The sequence below is a fragment of the Mustela lutreola genome, chromosome 12, assembly GCF_030435805.1.
Source record: "Mustela lutreola isolate mMusLut2 chromosome 12, mMusLut2.pri, whole genome shotgun sequence".
In the NCBI taxonomy this organism is placed as follows: domain Eukaryota; kingdom Metazoa; phylum Chordata; class Mammalia; order Carnivora; family Mustelidae; genus Mustela; species Mustela lutreola.
In genome coordinates, this window is record NC_081301.1 from 89,963,791 (window position 1) to 89,987,178 (window position 23,388).

The window sequence follows — 23,388 nt, forward strand, 5'->3', positions numbered from 1 at the left end:
TTTCTACCGCAATGCACTGTACCTATTATTATCCCCTAAAGGAAGGAAGCTGCTGGAAAACTCAAGAGGATCATCCCTTTGGAGAGATGACTGAGGAAGGGGTGTCCGGAAAAGGACCACCTATAGTGTGCAGGGAACTGGCTTATTTCTACACTGTACTGATTCATCCTAGAGTCGGACCCACCTGCACGTGTCTACCCAGGGCTAAGCCATGCACATGAAACCTAATCAAACAGTTTACGAATTCAGAGGAAATGTACTATGTTCTCAGGAAGAGAGGGGCTGATTGTTTATTAAGATATAAAAATCAGTAGTGTACACAGAACCAATTTCAGAGATAACATTTGCCTTCCGGCTTTGACTTTCATCTCCTTGAGGGTCGAAAAGGCTGGTGTGGATGCAAAAAGAGCACGGAAGTGCTGATGACCAGTGTTGCCAAGTGAGCGGCCCATGAGTAAAATTTCCCAAGACAGCAGGGTCTGGAGCATGGTCTGGCATGGACCCTGCCCTCAAAAGATACACAGCCTGGTTTTCTACATGTGGGACATAAAATGATAGGTGTTTGTCTGTCCGATATGGACTGCTAAATACAAGCGGGAAACTCCTCCTTACCCCTTATATAGGCATGAAAAGCTTCTCTGGTCCAAGCCCCAATTCTGGAGACTGGAAGTCTGAGCGGTGAGAGCTGGCATTACCCCCATTTAGCCCCGTATGGACTGAGATTCCGTGGAAGGTTAAAATACAATCTGCATAATACATTAATCCCAGTTAAGCCTAGTTGCAAAAAAGACCCATACTATTAAACAGATTACCGAACTGTCCTTGAGTGTACACTGGTATCAGAAGTACGACTTATTTCAAGAAACGCTTCAAGAGATCGTTTTCAGACATAATCCCTCACAATCACATTATAACGAAGTGCTACAACACATGATTGTGGTGTAACGCTTGGTGATGTCCCTTGGAGGGAAAAAGCACAAAATCCTTTTTTTTTTTTTTTTTAAAGACTAAACTCCATAGTATTTTGGGATTTTTTAAGTTTTCTGGAACGTTCTTTTTCTGTCTCAGGGTCCCATCAGGAATGAGGACATCACATTACGTGGAGTCATCCTATCTGCTTGAGTTCCTGCAGACCGTGATGGCTTCTCAGACTTCCCTTGTTTACAAGACTTTGACACTTTTGAGGAGTACTTCATAGGTATTTGATTGAATGCCCCATGATTTGGGTTTGAGCGATGTTTCTTCTTCTAAACATTTAAAAAATTATTTATTTGTGCATTTATTTGAGAGAGAGAGAGAGTCCACGAGCAGGGAGAGGGGCAAAGGGAGCGGGAGAAGCAGCCTCCCTGCTGAACAGGGAGCCCAACATGGTGCTCGATCTCGATCCTAGGACCCTGAGGTCATGACTTGAGCCCAAGGCAGATGTTTAACTGACTGAGCCGCTCAGAAGCCCCTGAGTGATTCTCATGGTTAGACAGGATTTATAGGTTTTGGGGAGGAAGATCACAAGAGGTAAAGTACCAGTGCCCCATCAAGGGTATACACGGTTACCATTACTTACGCTGATGGTGCGCACCTTGGTTGCCTGGCCAAGAGGGTGTTTACCAAGTCTCTACGCTGTCAGGTCATTCCTACCTCTCTGTCCATGCCGTTCTTTTCGCATACAAGCGACAAGGGCAGCCCACGCTTGAGGCATGGGGAGGCAAGCTTTACTTCTTTGAGGACAGAGGAGCTACATAAATTACTTGGAATTCTTTTGCATTGGCGATGTCTCTTTTTCCCCATTCATTCAACCAGATGTTAATATCAGTATGGACTCCTATTTATTCTTTGGGTTATCATTTCATACTATGTTATGTTATTGCTCAAACTGTCCCCATTTTGGCCATTGGGAGTTCTTTTAGGTGGCTCCTGTCCTCTGACATCGCCCCATTGTTGTGCTTTTTTGAACACGAATTCCTCTTTCTTTTTAATGAAGAAGGATAGATATCCATATATTTTTTAATTTGGATGGATTATGTATGGAACTACTGAGAAACCACATTGGATCTTTTAATCCTTAGTAAACATATCCCTCCGGTATCATTTTAGAGTTCATCGAAAGGTTTAAGAGTAACCTCATTTACCACATCATTCTTTTAGTGGACAGACTTTGTACGTTTGCTATGTGCTAGGGATTCAGAAATGCGTTAGTTTCTTCCAACCATTCCTAGTCCATGATTGATATTAACTCAGGCTGATGCCTATGTCTTTCAAAACTAGACTGTCCATCAGAGGTGGCGATCAATGGTGAAGTAAATTCTGTTAGAACATTAGACTTTCCAGGGACACCCTGTGCCCCTGGTGTTTTAACCCTGAACATTCAAATGAAATCACAGCTTCAGAGTCACTGGTTGGAACCAGTCCCTGGTTGGAACCAGCTTACCAACGGGAGGTCCAAGGCTCATGTGGACAGAATATGGAGCTGTTCATCCCTGGGGACTCAGGAGTGTTCTAGGTGCCCTCCGATCCCACTAGGTGCACATGGTGACTTTTTGTAGTACTCTCCAAAAACGTCTGAAGGGCTATCTTATTAAAAAATGGGTATTTGCATATAGGTTACATTTCAGGCATCGAGTCGATAGTCACGATATTGGACATGATCCTGTCTTGTCCTCACAGGACTCTTGTGAGGTAGACGTCATTATTCTTTTGTCACAGCTGAGGAGACGGAGGCCTGGGAGGTGACCTCGTGTCACTGGTGGCCGGCCCAGTGGGATTCTTTGAGAGCCTCGAAGCCAGCTCCCCTGCCAGGACTGGACATTTGGGCTACACAGTCTTCCTGTTTCCTCGGAGGAAGCACAGTGTGAGAGCGGTGGGAAGGCTCGCGTCTCCTGGAGGCCGCCGCACCTGCTGGTTTGGTTTTGCCCCGTTCCTGATGAAGGAGGAGAGGGGTTCTCCCCGTGGGAGAGGTTTCTTTCTCTTCCCAGGAGGCTGTGTACTTCTTGTCATCAAGCGCTGCTCTCGCGGGAGGCACTTTACGACAAACCCAGAATGGCAGGGTCCCAAGGAAGCTTCGAGGCGTTCTAGCTCAAAGGCCCCGCGGTGCTGTTCTGTGCCTGATGGTCCTTCCTGCAGGGGGTCACTCCGCTCCCGTGAAGTGGCCTGTTCCTTTATTAATCTCGCCGTCGAAGTCCCCCTTCTACAGAACTATCATCTCTCTGTAACTTCCTGGCGTGGTGGCTGGTGTTTTTGTTGTAGGCATGGATGGGTTTCCACTGACCCCCTTGGGAAGAGGAGCCCCCAGCTGGTCTCCCCGCATTGCTCCATCAGCTCCCTGGACGGCGCGGGAGTCAGAGCAGCTCCGGGTGGGATCCTGCCGATTCTATGGCACATCGTGGAGGCACCTGCTGCAGCACCCCTCGTGCCCTCTGCAGGGGCGTGGGCGCACTCAGGGCTCAGCGCACGGGACACGCCCCTGTACTGTGATGGTGCAGACCCGGTGCTTGCGAGCGCTGAGTAAGCATTAGCTCCCCACATTTCTGAAGGTCCCCTCTCCAGGGCATTGGACCATCTTCCTTAAGAGACATTTCGGTGTCCACATGTCCATGGAAAGTGCCTCTGGGGAGGGGGGGACCACATACCTTCCTAAGCACTGATCAGGTTCACAGTTCCTCATACCTCGGGGAAGCCTCAGACAAGCCTCGCTCTAACGGCATCTCTAAGAATGACGACTTACCAGCACAAGGGAAGCAAGTGGTGGTTTTTAAACTTAACCAATTAATTAATTGTTTATCAGTTGCTTTTATTTTTTTATGTTCATATTTTATTTATTTGAGAGAGAGAGAGAGAACGAGACCACAAGTTGTGGGGAGGGACAGAGAGAGAGGGAGAACCAGGCTCCATGCTGAGCAGGGAGCCCAGTGCAGGGCTCGATCCCAAGACCTCAGCATCATGACCTGAGCGGAAGGCAGATGTGATGCTTCATGGACTGAACCACCCAGGTGCCCCAGAGAAGGAAGTTTAAAGACTGGCAGTGGGAAAGAAAACTGCTAGTGATTTCATTTCCTCCTGATATGAAAAGCAGGTGCTCAGACACACTGAACTGAAAAACAGGGGATGGGAGAAAGGAGGAGCTCTACCGACTGTGGGGAGCTGAGAAACGGGGGAGGGACTTTTCTTTAAGGGCTTTTTTCCCTTGGGGATCAGATCTCAAGTTTTAATTTAATTTGGCTGGAAAAATGGGACCCAAGATCATTAGTCTCCAGGTGGGGGTGGTACCTGCTAGGCTCACAGCAGGAAGAAAGCACCTGAGAACTGCCATCCCCAAACACTGCTTCCCCACCGTGGGCAGCACTCGGTTTAAGGAACTATGGTCTGAAGTCTAACAGCTGTGTTACGTGGACTGTACGTGGATTACGGAGTTTCCGGTAAAGACGGTAGAAAAAAGTCCTGGCTACTATCGCAGTCAAGAGCTCTTAGGAGGGGAAGTGGAGACCCCAAAGAGCTAAACCAAACTATTACTGGAAGAAACAGCAAAAAGACCTCTTTGGAAATGGTGGCCAGGCTAGCTTCATGGGCACATGACCTCAGGGGCCACCTTGCGTGTTTCAATGCTATTGCTCTCTTGACACTGTTATTCATTTTTGAGCAAGGGGCCCCACTTTTTAATTTTGTATGGAATCCTGAAAATTATGTAGCCAGTCCCGGATGGCTCTGATATTTTGGAAAGGTCAAGTGATTATGCATAATAATCTAAATCAAATATGCTTCTTTTTCAATGTGGTGAGATAAAGGTTCTTTTTAAGAGTAAAAGAAGGGTGGCATTTTAGGTCAAGAAACGGAATCATCAGGTTTTAGAGACCGTGCTAATCTTAGTCATCACAGTTATTAGAGATTTTATTTATTCATTTATTATTTGACTGACAGAGATTACAAGTAGGCAGAGAGGCAAGGAGAGAGAGAGAGAGAGAGAGAGAGAGAATGGAGGAAGCAGGTTCCTCGCTGGGCAGAGAGCCCGATGGGGGGGCTCGATCCCAGGACCCTGGGATCATGGCTGAAGGTAGAGGCTTTAACCCACTGAGCCCAGGTGCCCCAGGGATCACGGTTATTAACAAACAGAATTTGGCCCAAGGTTGAATTATATTGAAATGTTTAGTTGAACAAAGAAAAGGTAATCTTTAAAAATTTGTGGTGGGACACCTTGGTATCACACAGACTTTCATTTCAGCATTTAAGAAATGAAACAAAATGAGTTCTGTGGTCCAAGTCTTGAGGTCTCACAAGACATTCCAAAGAGTCATTAGATTTAAAGAATAATTAAAAGTATTAATGCATATGTAATCCATAATGGAAAAATTACTACTGAACGGTCAACTACTACTGAACAGGAAAAATAAAGGCAAAAAATCATACCTAGTTCTAGAACTCAAAGCTACCAGATCCTAAGTACTGCTCGGCTGTCTCAGAATAAAAATGACTATTGAGAAAACTCATCTATGATTCATACAAAACTTTCTCTTGTCTAGGATGCTCTGTTTCAAGCTTACTTCCACAGAGGTGGCTTTTAGTTTTGGGGGTAAATCATCCTGTGGGTGGTATTTTATTTTATTTTTTTTTTAAAGATTTTATTTATTTATTTGACAGAGAGAAATCACAAGTAGTCGGAGAAGCAGGCAGAGAGAGAGAGAGGGAAGCAAGCTCTCTGCTCAGAGCCCGATGCGGGACTCGATCCCAGGACCCTGAGATCATGACCTGAGCCGAAGGCAGCAGCTTAACCCACTGAGCCACCCAGGCGCCCCATCCTGTGGGTGGTATTTTAGTGAAACAGTCTAATTACTCAAGAAGCAATATATCTGTTTCATAAAAAAAAAAAAAACCCCAAACCGACAACCCACAAATCTTGGCTTTTTTTTTACAGGCTGTGTTTGGCAGTGGCTGTACCCACTGTTGCCCGCAAAACTGCTGTTGCTCCTTGTCTTTGCTAACAAAATCCCAAATTTTGAGTTTAGGAAGTGGGGAGAGATCAGTAGTCTCCAGGTGGGGGTGGTAGAGGTGATCATGTGGTCCCCTTCTGGCCACGAGCATTAGGAGAATGCTGCTGGGTCACAACTGGGGAATTCCTCCCCAGGTCCCCAGAGTAAGGACATGATGTTTGAGCTGTGGCAGCCACTCTGTAACCATAAGGCAACAAACATGACAAGCAAAAACAAAAAGTGGAGGAGGGCAGAACAGAAGGAAAGTGAGCCCGATGGGGGGGCTCGATCCCAGGACCCTGAGATCATGACCTGAGCTGAAGACAGAGGTATTAACCCACTGAGCCACCCAGGTGCCTGGGGCCACTTCCTAATTAACTGAGGTCACACTTCATAAGATCCAAAAGTAGGAATACTGTCAAAGCATGCACTTGCGAGTGTATTCATAATGGTTGAAGAGTTGTAGATTTTAGAGGAAAAATTTCATAGCATTTAGAAGTTCATTTTAGGGGCCAAGTTATTCTGTTTTTGATTTGGGTACACAATGGCCTTGGTAAGAAGTGACTTTTTTATATTTATTTTTTATTTTATTTTTAAGCAATCTCTGCACCCAACATGGGGTTCGAACTCACAACCCTGAGATCAGGAATCGCCCGCCCTACCGACCGAACCAGCCAGGTGCCCTAATAATTGACTTTTTGCTGTTCTTGTCATGTATGTTTCTAAGTAAGTCCCTTTTACTAACCCCACCGGTATCCGCCTGACGGGGCTGACAGGTGCACCGGATAAAATCGTATCCACACAGTGCGTGGCAGACTGTGCGGTATACAGCAGACATTCCATACGCACTCTCTGGATTGTTATCAGAAACAAAAGATGTAAAAATTGTGCATTAATGAATAAATACCCTATAACTCCTTAGTCTTCCAAAGAAGTCTTCCATAATGATAGAGTGAAAGACTTCCTAAACATTACCAGGTCAGTGCTCTACACACATCTGCTGTCCTTCTTCCCCAGGATCCACGTCACTGTCTCACCTCAAGGCCTGCGCTCAGGTGCCTGAACCTTCCCGTCTCTGCCTCCATCTGCGAGCTGTGAGCTCGTCCGCAAAAACGTCCAGTTCCCTGTCTCTCCAGTCATCACCCAGCGAGGGCTTCCTGTGAGAGCCCACTGTGTCCTGACAACTGTTTTTACGTCCCTGAGACAAAATGAATTTTTAAAAAAATTTTTAAAATTTATTTCCAGCGTAACAGTATTCATTGTTTTTGCACCACACCCAGTGCTCCATGCAATCCGTGCCCTTTCCAATACCCACCACCTGGTAAGAGGCAACCCACGGAATGGGAGAAGATATTTGCAAATGACAGTACAGACAAAAGGTTGGTATCCAGGATCTATAAAGAACTCCTCAAACTCAACACACACAAAACAGACAATCATATCAAAAAATGGGCAGAAGATATGAACAGACACTTCTCCAATGAAGACATAAAATGGCTATCAGACACATGAAAAAATGTTCATCATCACTAGCCCTCAGGGAGATTCAAATTAAAACCACACTGAGATATCACCTTACATCAGTTAGAATGGCCAAAATTAACAAGACAGGAAACAACATGTGTTGGAGAGGATGTGGAGAAAGGGGAACCCTCTTACACTGTTGGTGGGAATGCAAGTTGGTGCAGCCTCTTTGGAGAACAGTGTGGAGATTCCTCAAGAAATTAAAAATAGAGCTTCCCTATGACCCTGCAATTGCACTACTGGGTATTTCCCCCAAAGATACAGATGTAGTGAAAAGAAGGGCCATCTGTACCCCAATGTTCATAGCAGCAATGGCCATGGTCACCAAACTATGGAAAGAACCAAGATGTCCTCCAATGGACAAATGGATAAGGAAGATGTGATCCATATACACTAAGGAAATGAATTTTAAACCTGTCTCAACCCTAGGATGGCCCATGGGATCGAGTCACATCTGAGAACAAATGGACAAACTCTGTCCCAGAGCGGGACACGGGGAGCTGAACCACCCGTCTGCGTCAGAGGTCATGACGGTTACAAGCAGGGCTAGAAGCTTGGGGTCAACACACACTTTCTTAGAAAGAGACTTTTTAATACAACAGCAGTTCCCTTTTCGGGGCACCCTTCTTAGCTCAAGTACGCTTCAGCACCTCCAAGGGTGCATTTGGAAAATGAAAACACATTTTCCGAGCCCTTCGTATACCTAAGAAATGGGCAGGACTGAGGGACGTGCAGCTTTTGTCTTTAGCGATCGTCCTGCGCTGCGGGCTTCAGAGCCGGCGCCAGGCGAGGCGTCCCTGCCGGCCCTTCTCCCAGCTCAGCGTGCCTGCCTGTGTATGCAAGGATTACAGTGTGGGGCAGCGGGTGGCTCTGTCGGTTGAGCATCAGCCTTCGGCAGCCCAGGTCGTGATCCTGGGGTCCTGGGATGGAGCCCCGCGCTGGGCTCCCTGCGCAGCGAAGCGGAGCTCCCCGCTTCTCCCTCTCCCTCCGTCTGCCGCTCCCCCTGCTGAGTTCTCTTTCTCTGACAAATAAATAACTACAATCTTAAAAAAAAAAAATCCCAAATATTAAAGTTTCTCAAGAGCAGAGATTTCCCACCTTTTCCACCCTCCCGAGCATCTTACAGAGTGTCCTGCAACGGAAGGCCCTCGGGATATGTTTGCGGATACGGGGATATTGAGAGACTAGGGACGGATGGGGTGAGGGTCCCAGCCCGACGGTGGAGACGAAGCCGTGTCCATCTGCAGGGTCTAGACGGGCCTGGGGGGCTGGGGGCGGGCCCAGGGGCGTGTGTTTGCTGAGGGATTGGACAAGTCTACGAAAGCAGACGAGGATGTGCCGGAGGGAATGCTTACTTAGGTGTGGAAAGCAAATTTCAGGGACTCAGGTGTGATTACCAGGGTGAGAGGGAGAGAGAGACAGGGAAACGGAGACAGAGCAAGGGAAGGGCAGGGGGAGAGGGGGAAGGCAGGCAAGAGGAACTTAAGTAAAAAATTAGGAAGAGCTGTTCACTGAAAGTCTCTAAAACATCAAGTCCAAGGAGCATTGCTCTGGAGCCCTTCGAAAAAGTAAGGGAGCTGTCCCTCATGTGCCACAGAGCTCTGGGACAGACTGAGGGAGGACAGGGCAGTGACAGCTCTCAGTGGGACTGGAGTTGCTGCCGAGCACCCAGGAGACACTGTGGAGACCTACAGGTATGTCTGGAGGGTCCCTGAGGCGGGACCTGGCATCCATCACGGCAGACGGGACAAACACCCGTGCAGTCTTGGGCATTTGACTCCAACCCCATTTGTCCCCATGTGCTTATGGAAGGGTGAAGAGGCACAGAAGTTAAAAATGCAAGGTAACTGGGGCACCCGGGGGGCTCAGAGGGTTAAAGCCTCTGCCTTTGGCTTGGTCCTGGGATCAAGCCCTGTATCAGGCTCTCTGCTCAGCGGGGAGCCTGCTCCCCCCCATCTGTCTACATGTGATCTCTGCCTGTCAAATAAATAAAATCTTAAAAAAAAAATGCAAGGGAACTTAGTCCAGCCCCTACTGTCTTGTCAGCATTTCCACTCGCCCTTCCCTGATGGAGGTGGGGGAGGGCTTGCCTGCAGAGCCGAGGGCCTTGGGAGGACCCCGATGCCTCCCAGGGTACAGTCTCGCGATGACCCACCAGGCAATGCACAACTACGAACAACAAAATAGCATCTTCAACTCATTCGCACCCAACCAGGAACACACTCACGACGGCGGAAGCCAGGACTGATGACGGTGCCCATTCTGAAAGGTGCCCATTCTCAACAAGGAGCCCGGAGGCGGGGGTCCTAGTTCCCGTCCAGCTCTTAAGTCACTCCCTCGGCGAGTCTGCGGGCTGATCCCAATTTCCAGACAAAGAAGCAGAGGCCACTGGCATAAATCCCCTCTGACCGTTATGGTCACCTGCAAACCCTCTAAAACTAACAAAGGGTTAAAAGACCAACCTCACCCTTTAAAATGGGTGGGGGGAGGCTAACATCCAGTGACAGGGAGAGAAAAACCCAAGGCACTGATTGCGAAGTCAGCACGAGGACGCTGAGACACAGAGCCAGGAGATGCTCTAACTCATTCTGGCAGAAGTCCAGAAGGCTTTATCCCTCCTCTGGTGAGGCCCTAGAGCAGAAGCTCTCTCGATCCACAGCTGCGGAGGGAAAAGAGAGCAAGGATGGGAATGTGTGCCTATTCGAGTCTGAGACATCCGGTCCTCTTTTCTGCTCCAGGTCCCGCAGGCGAACAACCAGGCTGTCTCCCCACCCCCATAAAAACCCTACCTGGCAAGGAACCGGAAGGATCTTCCACTGGGGAAGCTGACCAGCTCCAGAGCAAAGACCGGCAGAGACTAACATCGGTCCCGCTCTCAGAGAGACCATCCAGGGGATAAAGCTTGGTCAATGCACCTGTTTAAGTTTCCGGGTAACTGTGCCTTCTCTCGCATTACAACTCGTGCTTGAGCCACAAGCAGGGATTCCTGGGAGTTGGAGGAAGACCTCCAACATGAAGGATGGAGACCAGAACAAACTGAAAAGGGTATCCTGTACGCAACCTGAGACCAAAAGGGGAGAAAAGACAGAAAGCAGAGCAGCCACCCCCCCAAGCCCCCATAATTCTGATGGCCACACTGAGAAAAGAAATTCTGAGTGTGAAATAAAGACTGTTACAAAAGGGCAACCCCAGTGAATAAAGAAGAATTCTCAGAGAACACGGTATCGCAGATGAGAAACTCAGTGGAACCATGAGCACAAAAGCGAAGGGACATTCGCAGACGGTAGGACAGAAAGACAAACAGGTAGAAATGAAGAAAGAAAAGTGAAGAGAAGTGGAGGATAAATCCAGGAGATCCCATATGCATGAAAGGAGCTTCAAAAAGAAGAAAATAGACGGGGAGGAAGTTTCAAACGTTTAGAAAATTTCCCCAAACTCAGAAGCATGAGTGTGCAGACTGAAAAGTCCCTGGGCGTTCAAGACGGCGGCTGAAAACAGATCTACCCCGAGGCATATGATCGTAAAATGTGGAGACAAAACTGAAGAGATGATAAGCTCTTAGTGAAAAACACAGGCCAGACGCAGAAGACCAGGAATCACAAGTGCCCCCGATTTCTCAACAGTAACTGGAAACCAGAAGATAATAGAGCAAAGCCTGTACAATTTTGAAGAGAAATTTACCATATGGAGTTCTAGGTCTGCTAACCTAGCAATCAAGTGTCGGGGTTAGAATAAAGACTTGCTTAGCCATGGGAGGACTTGAATATTCTGCATCCCATAAATCCTTTTCTTAGAAAGATCCTGGGGGATGTGCTTCCCCCAAATGAGGTGGCCAGCCCTCCCCACTCCCCAAAAATATATATGATATGGCAAACAGGGGATCTGATTAGGATCCCTAAAATGGCAGAAAGACAGACTCCACTGTAACGGGTGTGCCTCAGGGCAAGCGGCCCAGGCCAGAGAAGGTAAGAAGGCTTTTTGGGGGAAACTTCTGTGAGACAAGGAAATTAGCAGAACCGGATGCATCTCAACAGTGGGAAAAGCAGTGGAGACAACTGGTAGGGAGTCTGGGCTTTCATTAAGGACAGATACATGGCAAGCTATGCAAACAAAAGGAGGCGGCGGTACTATTACAAAGAAAACAAAGAGTTGTGCAGAGAAGGGAAGCAAACCTAGCTTTCTCACGGTCATACTAAAACACTGAATACAGATGGAGGCACAAGCCTGATGGAACAACACTGGAGATGGGCGTGGGGGATGGGGTGGGAAGACTGCGCGGGTGCGGCGGGGGCGGGGTGGGGAAAACACAGGGAAATCTCCACCTGCCATGGTGGGAAGCTCGTGCCTAAACCAGAAAGATCAAGAAATGGTCCTTTTAGCACAGTATGCAGAGCTACGGCATTAAGTGCCAAAGGAATCCGCTCCAAGAGCTGAAGGGGGTTGGGTCTGGGGGTGAGGAAGTGTACAGGGAGGTGTACCAGGACCTGCTCTTTTCCCCAAACTTTATACAACTATTTGTTAAACTTGGAGCCTATCACTTTGGTACAAAACAATGAAAAACAAAAGGGCTGCAGGACGCGATGCTGAAAGGACCCTGCGGTTCCCCGACCTCTTCCAGGGCGAGAGCTGCTGCTGAGACCGGAAAGCTGCGGGAGTGGGCAGGGAAGAGGCACACGCCGGCTTGGCCTTGGCGCACCTGCCTTCTCTCCTGTCACAGCCCAGGGATGGACGACAAAGGAAAGCAACAGTCACGGCAGTGACGAGCAGGGCACCGACCCAGAGGCGCTCGCATATAAACGAAAGATAAAACAAGCCTTCTCAGATGAAGAACTTGAATACACAGAAGTATTTTTCCACCGTGACGCGGAAGCACGGAGGAGAAGACGGCGCCTCGCTAGCACGCGGACCCTCCCAGGGGCTCTCAGGATGACAAGTTCATCTCTGCCAAAGCCTTTGTTGAGAAAACGAGCCTGGCCCTTCTGAAGTACCTTTGTGACCTTCCACACGCTAATTTCTGACCCGGCTGGCCAGAAAAATAATGAGCTCCTTTACATCATTCTACCTTTCATCTTTATTACTTTATCTGTGAACGTGGGCTCTTCAATAATTACACTTGAGGTTAATATTATTCTGACGGGAGATTTTATCACTGCCTCCTTATTCCCTCATTACACTTACCTAATCCCCCCGACACCCACGACTGCAATGAGCTAAGAGCAGGCGGCTGGCTGGGGAGCCGCCTTCAGTGCACTTTTGGGGGGGCGGAGTCTGTTAGTTTCTCTGACGTCAGGGAGGGCTCGGCAGCCGGTTTCAGGCTGTGGACTTCCACGGGGGAATTCTTCCCTCAAAGACAAGCAAGTCCTCTAAATTACAGGGAGACCGGGCTGGCGACGGTGAGGATAATTCCACAGATCACAGGGAGTGAAACAAAGGACCCACTTTCATCTTGCCTTGGGAGAAGTTATATTTGCTGCTCTTTGTGTATATTTGAAGTACATCAGAGAAGAAATTAAACTCGGCACTCTGGCAGATCCTGGCCCCAGAGGACCCGCAGGGGTAGGAGGAATGGCAGGCCCCTGGCAGAAGTTCATTCATCACGGATCTCATGCCCCAGGAGACATATACTCCTCATGGGATAAGAGAGCCAGACAAGACAGCTGAGAAGACAAATGGGAATCCAGGGGGTAAGCCAAAGGGGGCACCTCAGAGGCCACAGCCGCTGAAGGTGGCCCAGAGGTGTGGACCAGCCTGCGTGAGGTCCTCTCTGGGGCCACCTGGGCAGCGGTTATCTAGGGCAACAGGCCAATGTGCAAAAGGCTGGCTTAATCACCCTTGGGGACAAAACAAATGGATGGAGAGGGGAACTTCCAGCAAGGACCAAAATGACCTTCCAGCAGAGAGACAGTCATGAAACCTATGGGATCGTAGAGAGAATGACTCTGCCTGGCCACGGAGTCAAGGATCACTGTAGACTCAGAGAGGTCGAGAAGAGCTGCTGAGCAGAAATGTGTTTTGGTCTAAGGTTGGAGGGGTGAGCTGGGCTGCAGGTGTGCAAAGGCTAGAGAATGCCCCAGGCGTGTTACTCATCCGACACAGCATTGAGATTAGGGAAGCTGTGCTTGGGCTATGTCCAGGTAGGCTGGAGGTGGGAGCAAGGAACCGAGGTCCTGTTTCACTGTAATCTGAACACCCACCCATTCCTGCTATGGTTTTCCATTTTAGGAATTTCCTGTGATGTTCTTTCAGTTCCTTGAATGAGCCCGTCTGTGTTTCAGCTGAACCACAAAGCAAAGCAACTGCTTTACTCCTTTGGGAAGATTGAGAGGGAAAGAGGTATCTCCAAAGAACTTCTTTTTCCCTTAAATTCGGGTGTGCCTAAGAATTTCTTGACTAGCATGCTGAAGCCTGGATGCAGGGACTGGTCACACCCACACAGGTATCCCTCTGGAGGTTTCATGAAGGAGGGTATGAGACTGGGAAGGCCACAGAGCCACCTCTGTCACTGGCTAATCATTCTCTCAGAGAGAAGGCATGAGTGGCCTAAGTCAAGAGAAAAAGAGATACAGTCTTTTGGCCTAAAAATCAAGAGACAGAAAATCAATTCTAATTGATAAGTTAGGATATTCACAGGTTGGCCAACATTCTGCCACCTCCCCCCCCAACAGGACTTATCCATAAATTGGATGCATTAAAAAAATCTTTAAGCACAAAAGGTACCTAGAAATATTACCACATACCAATTTATCAAGAAATGGATTACTGAGCCATCAAGAAAAAAAGAGTGAAATCCTGCCATTTATAACAACAGGGACGGGGGTCATGTGGAAGTGATGTAGGCCAGAAAGACGAACGCCTGATGATCTCCTTTACATTTGGAATCCAAACAGAAACAAACAAACAGAAAACTCAGAGATACAGAGAACACAGTGGTGGTTTCCAGGAAGAGCAGGGCTGAGTGGCCGAAATGGGTGATGCAGTCTAGAGCCACAAACTTGAGTTAGAAAGTAAGTCACGGGCCGGGGCGGGGATGTGATGTTACAGCAGCGTTCACAGCATGGCAATAATATTGTAGGGCAGCCGGGCAAGCTGCCAACAGAGTAAATCTTACAAGTGTGCATCACAAGAGAAACAATTTTTTGGTAACTTTGTACAGTGACAGATGGTACCTAGACTTACTGCCATGACCGGGTTGCAACAGGCATAATTATCAAATCATTAGGTTGTACACTTGAAGCTAAAATAATGTTGCATGTGAATTATACCTCAGTAAAAAACCAAAAAACCAAAAAAAACCCAAAAAAACCCCTAAACTAAATAATAATGTGTAACAGCGCACAATTTGTAACAGCACATTCTCCCTCCCTTTCAGGTTTTTATTTATTTGATTATTGGTCGGGGGGAGAAATAGAGAGAGCAAGGCTCCATGCTGAGCGTGGAGTTGGACACAGGGCTCGATCCCACGACCCTGAGCTCATGACCTGTGCTGAAAGCAAGAGTCAGATGTCAACGGACTGAGCCCCCCAGGTGCCAGGTACACTCCCCCTTTAGACACTGCTCTCCAGAAGGAGAGGAATCACGTCTGCCCCAAGCACCGTGTCAGGTGTGTTTGGGGCTCAAGGAGTATTTGCTGAATGTATGAAGAAATGAATAAAAGATGGAGGAAAGAAACGTGAGCGTTCTCTGAATTAATGTCGAATCCTAAATTATTCCTCATAAAATGTCAGATATTTGAAAAATTCGCTTCAATTTCCTGCCCATGCCAAAATACAAGAAGGATCATTTGAAATGCTAATCACTTCAGAAGCAATTCTACAATTTGTTGAAAGAGAAAAAAAAGGCACCTAGTAAAACCCAGGTGCAGACTATGTGACGTAAATCCTTTTTTTTTTTTTTCTCTTTTGCTGGGGTTGGGGAGGGGAAGCTCCACCAACAGACATATTAGGAAGCTTCCATCAATCTCCAATTTTCTCTGCAGGTGCCTCAGTCACAACTGGAAGGGATCTTCGGTTCGCTTGTCATCCCGGCAGGCCTCAAACGGTCCTAATTCCCCAAATGAGATCTTCCCATGGGAGGCTGGGTAACAAGGCAGGGTTTTGCTTCAGGAACCTGAGGAGAGTTATTCTTCTTCCCTAAAACACGTGCCCTCATTCGCTGGGTGACCTAGTTTCCTGACAAGGAGGGAAAGTGGACTACATCCTTTTCTTGGTTGTAAGGAGGAAGAAAGCGACACCACACCCACTGTCCCTCATGACTGTGTGCTCCAGATTGCCGTATTCAGTTGACGAGGTGTGTGTGTGTGTGGGGGGGGGGGTATTATTGGCAAGAAAATATAAATGTTTTGCTAGGGCGTGGGCGACAGATACTCTGCCTGCAAAATGTACCTGCTGCGGTCAGAGGGGGTGTCACCTGATGCCCCAGGCTGACGAACCTCGTTGTGGTATTCTTGAGCTGAAGACCCTTTTTCTCTGTCCCACGTGCCAGCGATCAGCAGAGACACTTCTAGTATTGAGGACCAGCATCCTCTCCAGTGCGGGGCCAGGGCGAGGGGCTCCACGGTCAGACAGACTCCTTCTTTCCCCGCGTCCTGGGCATGTCACTCCCAACTCGTTTCCACTCTGCCTTGTGATGCTGGGGTCGAGAGTTGGTGCACTACAGTCCTCGGGCTCCTCTGGCTGGAGATGAGGGTGTGGGAAGAGAGAAGCTTTTGGTCCACTTCTCTCTCATTTTTCCTCTCTCCCTTCCGAGCGGAGCGTCTCTGGGGACAGCTGGCGCCCAGCCACTATCCCGGCAAGGTCGGTGATGTCCTCTTCTGACATCCCTACCCTTCAGGTGGCCACCGGTCCCTGGCGGGGGGAGGGGGGCTCCTGCATGAGTCCGGGTTCTGTCCGGGGACAGGGCACCTACTCCGAGCCACTGCCTGTAGTTATTTACCTGGGTTTCCAGAATGTTGCCTTTTCACGCGTCCAGCTACTCTCGGTAACCAATTCTCTGTACTAAATTCTGTCTGAAATCCCAAGTGTTTCCCACTTCCCTGACTGCACGCTGACTCCATAAAGTACTCCAGGGTGGCCCTTTGACCAAAACGGTTACATCCTGTCCCTGATGGTGGAACTTCCGGGAAGGGGTTGAGTATGGAATCACTGGATTATTTAACTTTAACAAATACTTTGATGGTGCGGAATGGGTTCCGGTGAGGCAATGGAAGTGCTTTCCAGTTACTATTTCAACCAGTCTTTGTAACAACAGTCTGGGGCAGCCGTGTAACAATCTGCACTTCCCAAGTGGGGACACTGAGGCACATGAAGGTAGAGTAACTTGCCCAATGTTACAGAGCTAACAGGGCGTTCTGGGGGCGCTGATGCCCTAACTGGTGATCCGTAATGATGGGTGTGCAAGAGAAAGGCCTGGCTGGAGGAGGTGATGAACGGCGGCGGTGACGGTCTGTCTGCAAGGGAAGAGTCACCAGACTAAGAGCCATAAAACCACAAGGGGTGTGCAGAGGTCAGATTCCATACCCAGCACCCACAGGAGGGCTCGGGAGGATATCCGGGACCAGCAGGCAGCTGCCATGTGCAAAGGCGATGCTATAGGCCACATGCTGTCTCTCCCTTCAGGTCAGGGTTCAAGGACCAGAATTACTAGAAAGATCCGGCAGCCCACCTTCTTCTCCCCTCATCTAGTAAGTCACAAATGTCCTTTCTGCACCTTACCTCGTCAACAGAAGATACGGGATTTTTTCTTCTTTCTTTCTTTCTTTCTTTTTTTTTTTTTTTAAAGATTTTATTTACAGAGAGACACAGCCAGAGAGGGAACACGAGCAGGGGCAGAGGGAGAGGGAGAAGCAGGCTTCCCGCCAAGCAGGGAGCCTGATGCAGGGCTCGATCCCAGAATCTTTGGATCATGACCTGAGCCAAAGGTAGAAGCTTAACCGACTGAGCCACCCAGGTGCCCCAAGATACGGGATTTTCTAAATCAAGCAGACACGTATCTAACAGAAGTCTCTCCTCTGTGACCATGTAAGCACGTGGAGTGTACTGGAAGGGCTGGAAATAAAAACTCGAGGGAAGAGTTTTTTTCAGGTCACTTGTGGATTTAAGTTAGTATGTCCTATTTCTAGGGTTTGAACACTTGGGCTCCAACGTCTTGAGGAGCGAAAATCCACACTTAAAATCACATGGAAAAAGAAAAGGGAAAACAGACGAGGAAGAGTGGACCTCATGTGGGAAACATCATTTCAAGGGCAAGTGGTCTGAGGTGGGGCAATACGGGTGAGGGGGGCCGGTGCCTCACGCTCTGTACCATGCTGTGTGCGGAAACCACAGCTCCACGGGGCAGCCACCTGACCTTCAAGTGACCCCATGTTGTGCGCATGTCTGGTCTGTGAACTGGAGATAGGAAATGTGATGACCTTCCAGGGCTGCTGGGAGCTTTAAGTCACTTTGACACATGGAAAGAGCTGAACACGGACCTGAGTAAGGTCCAAGAATGAGCTATTATTATAATTAGTATCATTATCAGATTAGTACTGATGATTTGAAGTACGATTACTGCTATGGCGGAGAAGTTCCCAAGGTTATGATTTTTTTTTGAAGATTTTATTTACTTGTCAGAGAGAGAGGGAACACAAGCAGGGGGAGTAGCAGAGGCAGAGGAGGAAGCAGGCTCCCCGCTGAGCAGGGAGCCCAAGGCGGAACTCGATCCTAGGACACTGGGATCACGACCTGAGCCAAAGGCAGAGGCTTAACCGACTGAGCCACCCAGGCATATCATGATATTCTTTTTTTAAAAAAGATATATTTACTTATTTATTTGAGGGGGGGAGGCACAGAGGGTGAAGGGGAGAGATGCTCTCAAGCAGATTCCATGCAGAGCACAGAGTCCGACGTGGGGCTTGATCCCTCCACCCTGAGATCACGACCTGAGTGGAAACCAAGAGTTGGATGCTCAACTGACCGAGCCACCCAGGCGCCCTGCCATGATGTGCTTTTTTAAAATTTATTTTTTATTTTAAAAAGATTTTATTTATTTATTTGACACACACAGAGAGACAGAGCACAAGCAAGGGGAGTGTCAAGCAGAGGTTAAGGGAGAAGCAGGCTCCTGCTCAGCAAGGAGCCTCATGCAGGACCCTGAGAGCAGCACCTGAGCTGAAGGCAGAGGCTTAACTGACTGAGCCACCCAGGTGCCCAGCCATGATGTTCTTAATAAGCAAACTTAGCCAATGACTTCTAGAACAAATGTCAAGAGCAGGCATTCAAAGAAGCCCAGCGCTTTGTCTAACAGAAATACCCTAGCTATTAGGCAGCAAAAAGGTCACTCAGTTATGGAGGCAGAATTCATGTTAGGAAAACCGGGCGCATGAACCGTCATGCACAGCACACACGGCAAGGACAAGAGCGAAAGGACAGGAGGCTGTTAGCGGAAGGGTGATACGGGAGACAGACGTGAGGCGGAGGCCCCAGAGACCCGCGTTCCAGTCACCTCCTACTGGCACACGGTGGGACCTTGGGGCAGCATGTCACAGGATGCACACATCTCTGTGTTTCTCTCTCCTTGTCTCTTGGACAGGTCTGTAAGACAACAGGTCCTTCCACCTTGCTTCCATCCCTCTCCTGGGTTTAAGAGACTCTAAGAGCAGGAAGAAAAGTGCATGAACTGTAGCCAGATCCCAGGGCTCCGCCTCTACGATCCATGAGCTAGACTCATCACTTGGGGGGCCTTCCCAGCTGTCCTCTACGTGCAAATGACCAGGGGCAGGCATTTCTTCTGACACAACTGCCCTTCTTCTAATACCCCACATGGCTCCTGGGGGAGCCCACTATTGGAAACACTAGTAAAACATGAGGCCGGCCAGAGTGGCCATGAAGGTCAAGGCAGGCTCCAGGCAGAGGCTTTCTGTGTGTTGGGACACAGGCGGGTTTTCGATACTTTGACGTGATCCAAGCAACAGCTTTGCTCCCAGCAGTGCAGGGAATCATGAAAAGGATTCATATTCATAGTGGTAGTAAACATCCCCACTAGACTGTTCTCAGTTTTGAGGTAAAGTGTGTTTTTGCCTCTGCGTTTCTTAGTGCTCAGTTTATACCTCCTCTGAAAGAACAGAGCTCCTGCTAGAAAAGGTTTTTTTGCCTCTGCGTTTCTTAGTGCTCAGTTTATACCTCCTCTGAAAGAACAGAGCTCCTGCTAGAAAAGGAGAATTCAAGGATCAAAAAATCAGACTTTACAACCCACCCTTTGACCAGAAAGGACGTAGCCACCACACTCTGCCTTCAACTGCTGTGAGCTACATGTTCTGATACTGAACTGTACGGGGGAACGTGAAAACACATACTCATGATCACCAGGGTCAATGTATACCTTAAAAATACTAATTTTTCTTTGCATCCTACTCCATCTTTAGAGCACACTTAAAAAAAAAAAAAAGAACAGATTTCTATCAGAGTTTTTGCAGTGACAAAGAATAATCCCGTAAAAAGGGGAATAATTCAAAGAGACAGCCCCGAGCCCCCTTGCCCCAAAATATATAATTTAGATGCAGAGACATCCCGGCACTGATCGACACCTGTCAGAGTCAGGGATTTCAGAAAGACTGACAGAATGACGACGGCTAGTGGAAGTATTCACGGCTTACTGAAGGGCAGTGATGTAGGGCTTAGTGTTGAAATGGGAAAAACAGGCCACCCTGCCTTCACAGAAAAATGACGCAGAGAGACAAAACCCCAACATGTGAATTATAACATCAATATTCAACTCATTTTCTTTCCAGGCTGTTTGGATTAGGTTTCAAAATTTAGTAGGCCAGAAGAGACTTAAAATCATGTTTGTTTATCGTTTCAAGAGACCCCACATAGGTCTAGGAGGGCTCTAAAGGAAAAAGTGCTAGAAAGCATGACAATTTCTTTTCGGTTTGTCGGTAAGGCTTCCCCGTTGATTAATTAGGGTCGCGCGTGGCAGGGGTGGGTAAGGATACGGATTCCCAGGAGTTCACACGCTAGTAACTTCTCTCCAGCGCCCCTGTGCCTTTTTCGCACCTTCTCCTTAGCATCCCCCTAAGGCAGTGGTTAAGATGGGAGGCACGCCATTGGCCTCTCTTCTTCTCCAGGCTAAAATCAGAAATGCTCAGGGGAGCAGGCGGGCAATGTTACTGTCACCTATGAACAAAGCAGAAGGTGGTGACCTGGAGGGTCCCTGCGTCTCCGCTCCAGCTGGTGAGTGCTGAGAGGCCACAGGGCCAAGTGCGGCCCAAGCTAGTGATTTTTCCAAAGGGCCTGGGTATTTTAGTGAGACAGTCTGCCTGTTTCAATGATGGCTTATTTGAAAAACATTCTGGGGACACCAAAATGCTTGTCAGTGGCTTGGGTTCCATTGTCAGAGCCCCTGCTTGATTTCGGCCAAGGCTATAGGGCTGTTGGTGGGCTAGTTCGGTGGTGTTACCCGGGAGTGATTTCCTGATGTCCACCTCAGAGCCGTTTCACAGACTTTGTAAGCACTTGATTCCTTCTATCAAGGCCCTCTCTGCCTAAGACGGCGCGGTTTCTCGTTCTTGCAGTTGAACCCAGACTGGCAGCTAAATAGGAGAAATCAGATTACAACTTGGAAAGGCGCCTGGGTGGCTCAGTTGGTTAAGCATCTGCTTCCAGCTCAGGTCAAGATCTCCGGGTCCCGGGATCAAGTCCCACATTGGGCTCCCTGCTCAGCGGGGAGTCTGCTTTTCCCTCTGCCTCTCTCTCCCACTCATGTGCGTGTGCGCGCACTCTCTCTCTCTTGCATGTACGTGCGTGCGTGCGTGCAAAATAAATAAAATCTTCAAGTTGCAACTTGGAGATACAATGCCAAAGAAGATTGATCTCAATTCACTTGGAAAAAAGAAAAGAAAAAATACAACAGACAACACTAATGTTTTTCTCATCCATATACATACGATAACCAGTATCATCATAAAGAAAGGTACCAAGAATTAAACCACAGCCCAGGAGTGCACAGAGATCATTCCCACACTAGTCAGGAAGGAGAACCTTATGAATCCCCAAGAATTAAATACTTTTTTGCCAAGAGTCTGAATACTGACCCACAACCACTTGCACACACACAAAAAAAAAACCCAAACCCAAACCAAAAACCAAGCAAAAAACCCTTTTATTCTTGTCCTGAAAATTCTAGTAAATAATTTAATAACAAGCATACCCAATTACATGCCCCTGATAATGGGAATAGTAGCAAACCATCAGAAATCACCATGGCTTCACACAGAATTGTTTTTGACCTTGCAAGGAGCTTCTTATGAATTTCCAGCCATTTTTTAAGCCGCTATTTATATTTGAGAGCAAAACCAAAGTGCTCAGCTCTGCCACAGAGATAGGAAAGCTGTTGCTTGACCAACTGATGTAACAAATCGGAACGATCAAGGTCCACGGTAGTGTAAGGTATAGATCGCTTTCAATTCTTTTAACCCGAGGAAGCGAACCAAATTTCTTCTACAGTTCCCGGGAGTTGAATAATTTATAATGGAGCCTTATTTGTTGGCCCTTCCAGCAGAGCTATCTAGATGGAAGCCCCGCTAAGTCAGATGACTCACTTTGTCTTTCTTTTCACTTCTCCGGACCGAGGCAGGCTGCCTCAACCACTACCCACCCCGCAACCTGTAGCTAGTGGCGAGGGAAGGGAACAGCAATGGGAAGCAATTTCTGCAGAAGCTCCAATGACCAAACCTGAACTTGCCCAGAGACCACGCTGGAATCTACAAACACACCTGTGTTACTAGTGAGTCTACTGTCCCGAGTCCTCTTTCTGGAAGGACGCATGGGATGGAGGATGTACGGGGTAAGAAGCAGTTTACCTGCACAAACGGGACCTTGATTCTCAGGAGCTAGATTTTTAACGAGAGCTAGTTCCCATTTAACGGACAATCATCAAGAACATGCATAGTAGTCCCTGCCTGGGGACTGGAGCTCGTTACAAAATTGCATATACAGAAAGAGAGGAAATCCAACAGCTAAGCCCACACACAACACTGTGATCTCTTGGTAACCATATCATCTTCTATTGTTAGAATCAATGTCTGACAATGTTTTGGTTCAAAAAGCAAACGTATCTAATAACGAATCCACTCTCTATTTAAGAAATCGCAACAGGCCACCCAACACCTAACCTTTCCATTGTTACAGGTTTGAGAGGGACTGGGTTAGCCGTCCATCGCTGCTCTAAGAAATGACCACACACTTAGCAGTTTAAAATGACACAACTTCTCTTGAGGCCTCGGTGGTCACAAATCCTTAAATTCAAGGTATTGGAAGAGCTGTCTTCCTCTGTTTCCTTGCCTTTTCTGGCTTCTAGAGGCTACCTACATTCCCAGGCTCATGGCCCTGTCCCCCACCTTCAAAGCCAGCTGCGCTCCACCTTCCAATGTCTCTCTCTGCCCTCCCTTCTGGGTCGCTCCTCTTGCTCTGACTCTAATCTTCCTGTCTTCCTCTGACCAAGACCCTGTTCATAATCAGACTTGACTGCTTGAGGACAGACTGGTGCACACCTAAGGATTTTTAGGAAGGACACATTCACTGTAAACGCTCGTAGCTTCCTAGTGAGTTTTGAATTTTGCAGGACTCAGTGATCTATAAAGAAACATAAGCATGAAGCTGTCTGCCACTGCAGGGTTAATAAAACGATATATATCTATTTTCACAAAGACCCTGTGATTTCACTGGGACAACCTGAATAATTCAAGACTTTTCCCATCTCAGGATCTTTAATTTAATCACATTCACAAAAGTCCCTTTTACTATATAAGGTGACATATCAAAGGTTCTAGGGTTTAGGACAGGCACAACTTTGGAGGCGGCCATCCTTCTGCCTATCACCATTACTAATGTCACTCACACAAAAAGAGAATATGCAAATATCTTTTTTTTTTTTT

At 47.9% G+C, this 23,388-nt stretch overlaps 1 protein-coding gene across 6 annotated transcripts in view; it reads right to left on the reverse strand.

Moving 5' to 3' along the window:
* The window catches only part of PIP5K1B (phosphatidylinositol-4-phosphate 5-kinase type 1 beta), a 323,529-nt gene that overhangs the window by 78,146 nt on the left and 221,995 nt on the right, over positions 1-23,388 (reverse strand). The gene's annotated exons all lie outside the window — the stretch shown is intronic.